The 12,350-nt window shown below is 37.3% G+C and overlaps 2 long non-coding RNA genes across 2 annotated transcripts in view; both read right to left on the reverse strand.

The window, feature by feature from the left end:
* Window positions 1-512, reverse strand: part of LOC311285402 — a 1,663-nt gene extending 1,151 nt beyond the window's left edge. Inside the window, exon 1 of the long non-coding RNA XR_014626352.1 lies at window positions 1-512. This exon is cut by the window's left edge and continues 386 nt beyond it. This is a non-coding gene — a long non-coding RNA (uncharacterized lncRNA).
* Window positions 513-1,011: 499 nt separating this feature from the next.
* LOC311285403 lies at window positions 1,012-1,746 on the reverse strand. The gene is made up of 3 exons (XR_014626353.1): window positions 1,679-1,746; window positions 1,318-1,439; window positions 1,012-1,078 (listed from the first exon to the last, which is right to left on the reverse strand). It is a non-coding gene; the product is annotated as an uncharacterized lncRNA (long non-coding RNA).
* Window positions 1,747-12,350: the final 10,604 nt, after the last annotated feature.

Raw genomic sequence — 12,350 nt, forward strand, 5'->3', positions numbered from 1 at the left:
ACATGTAATTTGAAGATTTACCATAGTATGTTCGATAGTTTTGAGAGCTCTGTCGGCTAACTTGGAATGCTACTATTCACAGTAAGTGGATGTTTATTGATATATAAATGTGTTATGGACTAAATACTTCGCTAAATTGATTGTATGGAGCCTTTACAGTGTAACTAAACCATTGTTGTTGCAATGTAATGGATCAGTGGACGAACAGAAGGCTTTTTAGGCAAGTGTCTTCCACTTCCTGTTTGTTTATTTGGCTGTTGGTGGTCTGACAAAGACACAGATTGTACCCGCTGTGTTTATTGTATCCTAAAATGGCTTATATCGTTAGAATCACAAGAATCTCAGCTTTCCATAGATATGCGACTTGTAAAAAATTTTTTTTTTTTTTTTTTGTCTTTCATAAAGTTAACCCTTCAAATCACCCTATGTCCCGCGGACGACCCGTCGGAACACTATCTGGTAGTGCAAATTAGACTTTAACAATAATAATTTTCACTCGCGGCTGCTTGTTTAATGTGGCAACGCGTCCAACTAAAATACACAATTATGTGAAGTTCAAAATATAAGGGAAGCTGAGAATCGAAGATGGCCTTACCTTGACTACAAAGCAACGCTGACAATAACAAGAGAGCAGAGTATTCCAGAAAACACACAGTTGCGCGTTTCAGTCGAGCCTCTTGTTGCTCGCTTGTCCTACGGGAGTGAACTGAATCTCGTCTATTTAAAGGTATTCTAACAGATGCTGGTTCGGTCTTGCAATTAAGTGGATAACGCGATAATGGGCCAACTTTCGCTTTGAAAGTGCTAGGAGCAGAGGCTTAAAGTGCAAATTAGACTTTAACAATAATAATTTTCACTCGCGGCTGCTTGTTTAATGTGGCAACGCGTCCAACTAAAATACACAATTATGTGAAGTTCAAAATATAAGGGAAGCTGAGAATCGAAGATGGCCTTACCTTGACTACAAAGCAACGCTGACAATAACAAGAGAGCAGAGTATTCCAGAAAACACACAGTTGCGCGTTTCAGTCGAGCCTCTTGTTGCTCGCTTGTCCTACGGGAGTGAACTGAATCTCGTCTATTTAAAGGTATTCTAACAGATGCTGGTTCGGTCTTGCAATTAAGTGGATAACGCGATAATGGGCCAACTTTCGCTTTGAAAGTGCTAGGAGCAGAGGCTTAAAGTGCAAATTAGACTTTAACAATAATAATTTTCACTCGCGGCTGCTTGTTTAATGTGGCAACGCGTCCAACTAAAATACACAATTATGTGAAGTTCAAAATATAAGGGAAGCTGAGAATCGAAGATGGCCTTACCTTGACTACAAAGCAACGCTGACAATAACAAGAGAGCAGAGTATTCCAGAAAACACACAGTTGCGCGTTTCAGTCGAGCCTCTTGTTGCTCGCTTGTCCTACGGGAGTGAACTGAATCTCGTCTATTTAAAGGTATTCTAACAGATGCTGGTTCGGTCTTGCAATTAAGTGGATAACGCGATAATGGGCCAACTTTCGCTTTGAAAGTGCTAGGAGCAGAGGCTTAAAGTGCAAATTAGACTTTAACAATAATAATTTTCACTCGCGGCTGCTTGTTTAATGTGGCAACGCGTCCAACTAAAATACACAATTATGTGAAGTTCAAAATATAAGGGAAGCTGAGAATCGAAGATGGCCTTACCTTGACTACAAAGCAACGCTGACAATAACAAGAGAGCAGAGTATTCCAGAAAACACACAGTTGCGCGTTTCAGTCGAGCCTCTTGTTGCTCGCTACATATTAAAACTTTTAAAGAAATGTAAAGAAATGTCTTGTTGCTCGCTACATATTAAAACTTTTAAAGAAATGTACGATAAAAACATAATCAGAGTGTGAGATCAGTGTTTTTATTAAAGAAGACAGATGTACATTCATCCCTTTTAAAACGTTAAAACAACAGTGGAATAAGTTCAAATTGCATTTTTCTCTAAAAAGAGTAATTAAAAAATGAGTTAGTGTTATTTCAAGATGTTAAAACATTAAAAACTTTTTTCATTTACAAAAAGATCATTTTTAAAATGATGACTTGTAAGCATTTAACTTTCACATAGTATTTTGTAAAACGTTAACATAAAACAAACTAAAATTGCATTTTTCTCTAAAAAGAGTTATTAAAAAATGAGTTAGTGTTATTTCAAGATGTTAAAACATTACAAAAAGATCATTTTTAAAATGTTGACTTGTAAGCATTTAACTTTCACATAGTATTTTGTAAAACTTTTACATAAAACACAAACATTGTTAAAAAGTCTTACGTTTCTACATACCATTCGTTAAAGGACTCAGAGTTTAAAAAAGATATAAGTGTTTCCTTATGTTGGAGCAGAGTGGAGAACGTCTACTCACTCCGGAGGTCAGCGAGAAATGAAGTTCTGTGAGGCCTACAGAGAGACAGACACAAACCCCGCCCCTAGCCCCGCCCCAACAGCTGTCACCGTGGGAAAACCCCACACCCCCTTCAAGCTCCCAAATAGAAAACACATCCGGTCATCTCCGTGGTCGAACTTAAATGACCAAAGAAATCCGATGCAACGGCTCGAAGAGACCACACCCCCTAACACACCCCTCTCAAAGCTGAGAGGTCAATTTTGATTTAAGGGTTCTCCCTAAAATGACATCACGTGGGAATACTCCCTCCCTCCCTCCCTCCCTCCCTTCCTCCCTTCCTCCCTTCCTCCCTTCCTCCCTTCCTCCCTTCCCACAACGTCACAGTCACATGAGCTGTTTAAAAAGGAGCGCAAACATGGCAAGAGCTATATGTGATTTTATTCTTTTATAAAAACTATTCCATAGGGAATATTTCACTCATTCACACACACACACACACACACACACACACACACACACACACACACACACACACACATACTCTAATTCAGATTATTTCTATATCATGTATTTTTATTTCCTTTTCTAAAATGTTTTAATACTGCTTTTTTTTTTGTAAACCACTTTGAACATCGATAATGAAATGTGGTAAATAATATGGTTTCCAATGTCTAATTGTTACCAAATGAACCTATATTAAAAGTATAGACCATAGAGTTTTTTAAGGCTCTCTCAACTCATACGACACACACACACGCGCGCGCGTACACCCGGCGTCATAATGTCTACACAAGGTGTTATGGCCTATGTGATAACATCCTGCATATTTAATTTTTTCTCTTTTTGACGGATTTGTGTGAATTAGTTTTATTGCAGAGCTTATTTGAAGAGATGACGTCAGATACAACATATGTTTTTCTAGGCATACAAATCAGGTATCAGAATTCCTACCATTTCTTTGAAAAAGGAAGGGTAAAAGGTTTTTTTTTTTTATCTTGTCGTATCGGGATCTTTAAAAGGAGACAAATCCATTCACGTATCAGACCACCAAACGAGACACATCGAGTCGGCGAAATGGCTGCAAATCATCATCATGGATCAGAAGGAGACGAAGTCTCGTCGAATCACTATCTTGATTTGGAATTACGAGAAATCCTTAACGATCTATGTGAGTGTTTTTTATTTTTTATTTAATTTTATTATAAATTTAACCTACAAAATTGAAAAGGTATCTCAATAAATGTTTTTTATTTACAGATGATACATCATTTCCCCCAGGGGTGTCACCAGATGATTTTTTACAAGGTACGGGATATTTTTGTTATGTCTTTTTTATATTTACTACTTTAATATTTGTTTTAAAGAAAAAATCAACTCATAGGTCTATTTCAACAGAAATCACAGAGGACGCACCGCCTCATAGCCCCGCCCATTCGCCGGAGCCAGCTAAGCACCCATTGGTTGCTGATCCAAATCCGTCCAATCAGATATACGAGGACGTTACCCCAAACACAACGCCACGACCCCAAAGCTGTGGAGGGACAGGGAGTGCTATATGTCAAGCCTCACCTGGAGTCGAAGGCGAGGATTCTTCCCCTCCGACCCTGTCTCTTGCATCGGCAGCCACAGGAGCGGCTAACATAATTGGCGGGCCGCACAAAGGGGTAAAGCGTCTTAGGAAAATTTATGGACAAGAATGAATCTATCCGGAGCAAGGTAAGGAAAAAGAAAACTATTTATGTCTAATTATAATTTTTTACTCGTCTGAATTTTTTAAATAACATAATATTGTTTTGTTTTGTCTTTTGTTTTGTTTTTAGAAGAAAACAGTGAAAGTCCATCTGTTTCATCCACAACTCAAGGAAAAAAACGATTTGGGCAATATTCTAATGAGAGTTCGGATTCTTCGGAAGACGGTTAGATGTATTTCTTGTTTCATTATATTTTATCTATATTAAATAAGTCATATAATATATTTATATGTTTTTGGTCTAGAAGAAATCCCTGACGAAAGAGAGGCGCAAGTGTTTTTTGAATCTCAACAATCCATACTGAAAACCATCAATTCTGAACCGAATTCATTAGAAAGCAGTGATGAAGATGGGGAGGCCTTCACTCCTCTATTCAACGTGGGAGATCTCCGTGGTTTGAGCTATGCCACTCTGCGCACGGCAAACAGATGTTTCCAACGTATTCTGGAAATTGCTACATTACCGCTCACTTACCATCAGACAGGGGATATAGTCTCAGGAGCCCAGAGCGGTATTGCGGACCTTCTGCATAGACTCATTGACACACAGAATCAACACACCGTCGATTTAAGAAGTGCGGTGGAATTTTTCGGCATTTCCCAAGACCGCGTCTTGGAAGAAAACAGACAATTACGTAACACAGTCTTTGCACTTCAGCAAGAACTTTCGGAGGTGAGGAACGATCACTCGTTGCTTATTACTGTATTGTCTTTAATCTCTGAAAGATTAAATATTATGCAGAGACAATCGAGGAATACATGAGATAATGCTTGACTATTTTTTTTAAATCCATTTCACTGTTATTGTATTAAAATCATTTGGCTGTTATTGTTTTTATCTAGATGTGTAAGATTTTTTTATGTTTTACTGATAGTTATGATGTATACCATTAACAACATTGTGGTGCATATTTGATGGTACGCTTCTGTTTCACACAATTTTAAAAATAAAAACATATCAAAATGTTTCCTAAAAGACAACGAGCCGAGTCAGAGTGTGATGAAATAGCCCGCTCAAGATCAAGATCTAGACCTGAGAATAACGAGACACTCAATCTTTTAATACGTGAACAGTTAAGAGGTCTAAATACTGCTGATTTGTCTAATACGGAAAGATTGGATAATATTATAATTAACCAGCATGGTTGGATAGAGTCGGTCGTGGATGATGGAGATGAGAGCGCACAGATGGGTGGTGCAGTAGGGGCATCTCAAACCCGGCGTACGGAGTTAAGTCGTGCGCAGATAGATTCTCTGATGGCTAACGGGGGTGTTGTTGGGGATTTCACAATAACACCACGACCACGTTTTAATGGTGTAGAGTTACAAAGATCGTTAGATCTCAGACAAATACAGACCACCGATTTTGTAGAATATAATTCACGCCTCCATAATATTCTAAACGAGGTGGTGGAGTTTTCACAACAGCTAGCTGGTCAAACAGGCTTCATAAACATAGCTCTTGCCGGAGAAAGTCTACCGGGGTCTGTAAATACAGTATTAACACCTGATAACAACCACAATCCTTCATCATTCATAAATCAGATTGAACAAGTTACTCAGAGTAATAGTGACGTGACCAACGATTCGACCTTAACATTACAAATCTCAATTGTACGTGATAAGGCGGGTGGCGGACGAAGGAAGATTAGTGACCTGGCTATCAGCGAGAGTATTAGTAGGAATAAAATGCATTTATTTAGCCCCATTAATATCGATAATGAAATGTGTTTGAGCTACTGTCTAGCATATTTCCTCAATCCAAAATTCACAGATCAAGAGTTACAGACGCCTGCGATGGAGATTCATACAGGATGCGGTTTTAAGATAGACGAGCAGATAGGGCTCCACAATTTGTCTGTTTTCGAAAATAAATTAGGCATAAAAATTGTAGTTTTTTACAGAGACAGCTCTGGGAAACTCCAGGTGTACAAAAACACAGACGAATTACACCTAAAGACAGCCCATTTATTTCTGCACGAGGGGCATTTTCATCTAATAAGAAATTTAACTGGGTTTATAGGAACTTTGTACGTGTGTGAGTACTGTTTCAGGGGGCATAAAGATAGAAAAACACACGAATGCCAGTTTGTTTGCAAGATATGCATGACATCCGAATGTCGCTCGTACACGAGCAGAAAAAGACAGTGTGCAGAATGTCTGAGATTCTGTAAAAACAACTTCTGTTACGAATCACATAAAAAATCACAAACCCCCGGCGAAAGATCTCAGTGTGAAACTGTGAGATTTTGCTCAAAATGCCATGCCGTTTATAGAACGCCACCTGGTGGTGAAAAAATAAAAACTCACAAATGCTCTCCAGAGCATTGTGCACATTGTTACGAGATTTTGACCAGTGGAGGTGATCATGAATGTTACATTCATCCTCTAAAACCTGAACCAAAAGACGATAAATACATTTATTATGATTTTGAAACATTCGTTCATGATGGGAGACACATAGCAAACTATGTATGTGGCATGACACAGACAGGTGAGACGTTTGAAGCCGGAGGGATAGATTGTGTGGCACGTCTGATTAAACACTTCAGACGCCCAAAATATGCAGGATATACTTTCATAGCGCATAATTCCTCCGGCTTTGATTCCTACATTCTGTTAGAGTATCTTACCAGCGAAGGAATAAGTCCAAAGATTATTATGCAGGGTTGCAGAATTCTATGCAGAACCCTTGTATGATGTATGATACTGTCTTCAAGCAGCGTTTCATTGACTCATGGCAATTTATTCCCTTCAAGCTTGCAAAAATACCAGCAGCCCTTAACTTAGATGCACATGAGAAGGGATACTTCCCCCACCTTTTCAATAAACCACAAAATGCAGAATATATCGGTCCCTATCCTGCAAAAGAGTTTTACGGATATGAGACAATGAGTGAGACCGAGCGTGTCAGATTTAACACATGGTATTCAGGTGTATTGGGTGGTATCTTTAACTTCAAAAAGGAACTCGCTTTTTACTGTAGGAATGACGTAATTATTCTACGGGACGCATGCTTGAGATACAGAACCGAATTTATACAATTCACATACATCGACCCATTCAAGTCAATCACATTACCAGGTGTGTGTATGAAAACTTTCAAAACAAATTTTCTCTCGCGCGACACGTTAGCTCTAACACACAGCCATGCCTATATTAATCAACACAAAACTTTTTCAAACACATCTATCCAGTGGCTTGAGTATTTCAAACTGAGTCAAAACGTGGAGATACAACATGCACTAAACCATGGCGAGCGTGCGGTAGGTCCATATCACCTAGATGGTTATTATGAGGATGATAATGGAACGAAGACAGCCTTGGAGTACTTAGGGTGCTTTTTTCACGGTCATTCTTCACGGCAGAAGAAATTCAACCTTTATCGAAAGTGACTTTTGGTGATCTCAGAAGACAGTCGGATGCAAAACTAGAAACCCTGCGAAAAGTGTATGGCTTGCGTGTCATTTCTATTTGGGAGTGTGAGTGGGAGGGGTTAAAACAGACAGATCCGGACGTCAAACAGTTTATACAGTCTTACGAAGCACCTGAGAGATTGAGGCCTCGTGATGGATTATATGGCGGAAGAACAAATGCCTACAAATTGTATCACCAAACAGGTGAAAATGAGAGGATCTACTACTTTGACTTTACATCATTGTATCCATATGTACAATCGAGTAAAACGTATCCTATAGGTCATCCTAAAATTATCTTCAAGGATTTTGAACCGATTAGGAATTATTTTGGCTTCATAAAGGCGGAAGTTCTTCCCCCGCGTGGATTGTATCATCCCGTGCTACCTTACAGGTGTGGGGGTAAACTAATGTTTCCTCTATGTACAGATGGTGGACAACCAGAATGCCTAATACCGCCGCGCCAGCTGCCGCGGCGAAAATAAACCAGCCGCATTTCAAAGTCGTTCCCGAAATGACCGCCAGGTGGCGCAAAGGGACATTGTGCAAAACAGCAGCAATTGCCGTATTTTAAAATGTAAGTGGGTTAAATATAAAACCCTAAGCCTAATAGGCATATTTTTCATATATATAAATAGGCCTATTAGGCTACAACAGAATAGAACCAAAGATAGAATCAATTTTAGAACTGAAAAAATAGAATCAAAAGTTAAAAATAGAGACGATATTAGGAGCAATGACGCTGAATATTTGTACTATTCTATTGAGGAATTAGATAAATGAAGAGCTCTCGTGAGCGATACAATTGCATAGTAATTTATAGTGATTTCAAAAGCAGTCCTTAAAAAAAAAAATACATGGAGTAGTGTGGCATAAGTTTTGAGAGATTACGCGGAACGCGTTTTAGTTAAGATCCTGGTTTCAATGCCCTTAATGTATATAGGCTACTGCTTTAAAAAAAATGTCACAACGCGTTTTGAGATTGTTTTGAATTAAACATTGAAGTTTAAAATGTAGTGTTTTGGCACACCAGGCCGAGTGGCGTTACGCATTGTTCAAAAATCAGGTTTTATTCTGGCATGTTGAATTGGCGTTAGATTTTTTTTTTTTTTTTTTTTTGATTTAGATTTTAGATTTCGTTAGATTTTTTTTTCTCATAACAGTTAAAATAACTAATATATGCCTTGTCTTAATATGACCTACTTAATATAGGCAATAGGCATTTAATAGCCTATATAACAAATTAGCGAAACTTGGCCACTAAATATTTAATTTTCAATTATTTATTTATTTAATTATCACAATTAAAGTTTTAATCTAAATTGAACAAGCGCAACAATCAGCATTTAATCAAATATTCTAAAAGATGTATTATTAATAATAATGTTATTTCAACATAATATTTCGTTTTTTCGACATAATGTGTGCTGCAAGCAAGCAAGCAAGATGTGTATTTGTAAATCCGGTGATGCGTGCATTGATTTTTATCAATAACCTAGTGCTTTCTGACAGTGTCGTCGACTGCAAAGATGAAGTTGACGATCGCCATATTTGTAGTGAACGCACCTAGAGAGAAATGCACATAAAGACATAATCAGAGAGTAGCCTTTTTCTTTTCGTTTTGAATTATTTCGTTTGAAGACATTTCAAGCTTTGTATATTTGATGTATTTATCATGTCTGTGTGAGGCATACGCTGAGTTTCGTTAAGTTAGGAGGATGAGATGCGCTCCAGCTGACGTGCAATGCAAGTGACCGCGCGGGCGCCTCCATGATTAGTGTCTGTTATATTTGCTTCTGCTGTTCACTTTTCATATTCAACATAGATGGAAAAAAATAACATTATAATATTTTAACAAATATGATACTAAATGAGATTATTTAATGGCTACAACAGTATATAGTAGGCCTATAGACTCTATTTGTACAAATTGCTGCACATTAATTTAATTTAATGAAACCTTGTAACGAATTCACATTGTAGGGTAGACTGTGTACAGTTGAGACACCTTAAATAACTTGCGTTCGCAGCAAGCACAAGTTGTGATTTTTGCTGTGCACTTGCATATTAGTGTCAGCTGGGAAGGAAATATAGAGACCAGACCTCTTGGAACTTTAATTGAATACATAGCGTTGGTAAAGCATACTGAAATTACATCCCTACACATTTATTAGGCCCTACTGAAAATAAATGTATCGAATTTAAGCAAAGTAGCCCAAATGTTAAGACTGTAAGCCATTTAATTGCTTTTTTACGTAGCCTATAAAGGACTCTTATAGCCGACTGTCTGTTAATTTAATTTGTAGAGGATTTGTTTACGCCCACTGTCGCGAATTTGCAACAAACCCCTTCCATTCAGACTGCAGGCGAGATAGCGTGTGTTTTCCCCCAATGCCTGTTTGTGCACATTCGATACATACCTAGGAACATTTTGCACGCACTGGTTTATCGTAGGAGCGGTCGGAGTGGGAACTACATCCGGTTCACCGAAGCTAATATTTTGTTTTGCAAAATCCGCATATCAAGTGCGCAAATGTGGAGAAATTTCCCAAAATGAGTTAAGTTGTGCTAAGATAAAAATATGTACCAGCTTATTGATTGCTTCTATAGCTATGTTATTCATATAGACTTCATGTGACGAATATTTTTTACGTACTTTGTAGATTTCTGTTTGTAGCAAATTTGCGACATTGGTCCATAACGGCTGGATTGGGCTAATGGCTACATATTATAATAATGCTGTATTTAGATGGTTTCAGCCCAAAAAAATTATAATTTTTTTCCCCACAAAAAATAGCATGTTAGGATATAACACTATAAGAATATATAATGTATGCACTGGAGAAACAAGGAAAGAGTTAAACAGAGTGTAACATGGAATGTATAAAAACTACTGTCAATGTTAGGGAGTAGGAGAGTGTTTTGTTTCTTGCTGTTGTCAAGATTCATTAATTTGTCAAAGTTTATAAGTATAAAGTTTATAAGTTCTAACAACTTTGTGCCATGAATAAAATCTACATTCCTGAGATGGGAAAATGTGTTTTATTAATTTTTCCATTTTGTAAAAAAATACCCTAAATGCCCACTGTCGCAAATTTGCAACATACCAAAATTACCCTAAATGCCTGTTGTCGCAAATTTGCAACATACCAAAATTTCTATTTATTTGTTGTGCAAAAGTGAAATTGATAATCTCAACATTATTTACCATCTACTTAAAGTCAAAAACACACAGAATTTTTTTTTTTATATACAGCTTTATAAATTCAGGCGTTAAGGGGTTAACTCAAACATTAACACTGAAATAAATTAAACTAAATTATTGTAAATTTTTTGCCACACTACGACGAGTGGCGCTATGCATTGTTCTAAAGCCAGGTTTTATTCTGGCATGTTAAATTAGTGTTCGACAAACGCGGCGGCGCATTCATTTGAATGAAGAGCGCTTCTCGCTCGTTTGAGCGAACACACACTGGAACGTTAGGCCATGTCGCAACGAGTGAATCGTGGCCGAGTGGTTGAACTTACGTTACGATCATTTAGATGACACGGGTTCGAATCCCGAACTAACTTGGACTATTGATATTTTTATATTAGCCTATTAATGCATTTTATAGTCTATTGTTGATGCAGAGATTTGTCTAGTTCTAAAACATAGTTTTTTGCTTATAGCCTGTTTACAAAATAAAATCACCATGCATTTCCATTTTACACTAAGGAACAAATATTATACAATGACTTTACTTCTGTAGCCTATAATAATTCCAATCGTAATTTCAAAAGCAGTTCTGTTAAAAAAAAATAAAATAAAATAAAATAAAATATATATATATATATATATATATATATATATATGACGTTTAAACGACAAACAATAAAATCAGAACCAGTATTCTGTTGCGTTCATGGTTTCAGTGGCAGTAATGCATCCACGGCTTTTCAAAATGTCACAAAGCGTTTTGAGATTTTTGAATGAAATATTGAAGTTTATAATTAAGTGTTTTGGCACACCACGACGAGTGGCAAACTCTTTGTTTTGTTTTGCAAACTCAGTTAGTGGGGGGTTTGGAGAAGGCAATAGTTGCTTTATCGTGGGGGTGCAGGACAGAGGTGTTAATGTTCCGTCTTTCATATGGAGAGTGTCGGAGCCAGCCTGATGAGCAGGCAAAGGCAAAATTCTTCTAAGGATTAATCTCAAAATCTCCAAAAGTCCATAGCCTATGCACAGTAGGCCCTATATCTTATTAAATCATATGTTGTAGTTTTATTGATTGTATTTAAAGGTTTTCCACACACAATTTCAATTTAGCAGATACAGAGCTCTTTAATTCGCGACCCACCTCATTTTATTGTAAGGTGAATTCAGCAAGGCATGTTGTATCTTTGAAGGAACAAAAGCTATTTGTTACAGTTTTTTCTTTCGTGATTTGTGTGGATGACACACAGCGACATATACAGTATTATCAGCTGTATGGTGTTTTTTACGCTGAAATGCTTAATTTCGAGAAAGACCCGCGCCGCGCGCAGTGAGGGAGACCAAACTTACTAAAAAAATATCCAGCTCGAGAGAGGCAAAGAAAAACGCCTGTTCTTAATTTATGTTGCTTTGAACTTTTTTCGTTTTGTACCGTTTTAATTTTTTAATTTAGCTGCAATTTCTTTGACAATAGAAATTTAAAATGTTGCAAGAATAAGATTCTGTGTTTCTTATTTTGCATCACAAAGGGAATAAACTCTATCGATGCAAACCTGTTTAAATAAATAAACTGTCCCGACACTTACCTTGAAATGTGCGATGGGTTTTCAAACTTAATTAATT

The sequence above is a fragment of the Rutilus rutilus genome (genome assembly GCF_951802725.1).
Source record: "Rutilus rutilus genome assembly, chromosome: 25".
In the NCBI taxonomy this organism is placed as follows: domain Eukaryota; kingdom Metazoa; phylum Chordata; class Actinopteri; order Cypriniformes; family Leuciscidae; genus Rutilus; species Rutilus rutilus.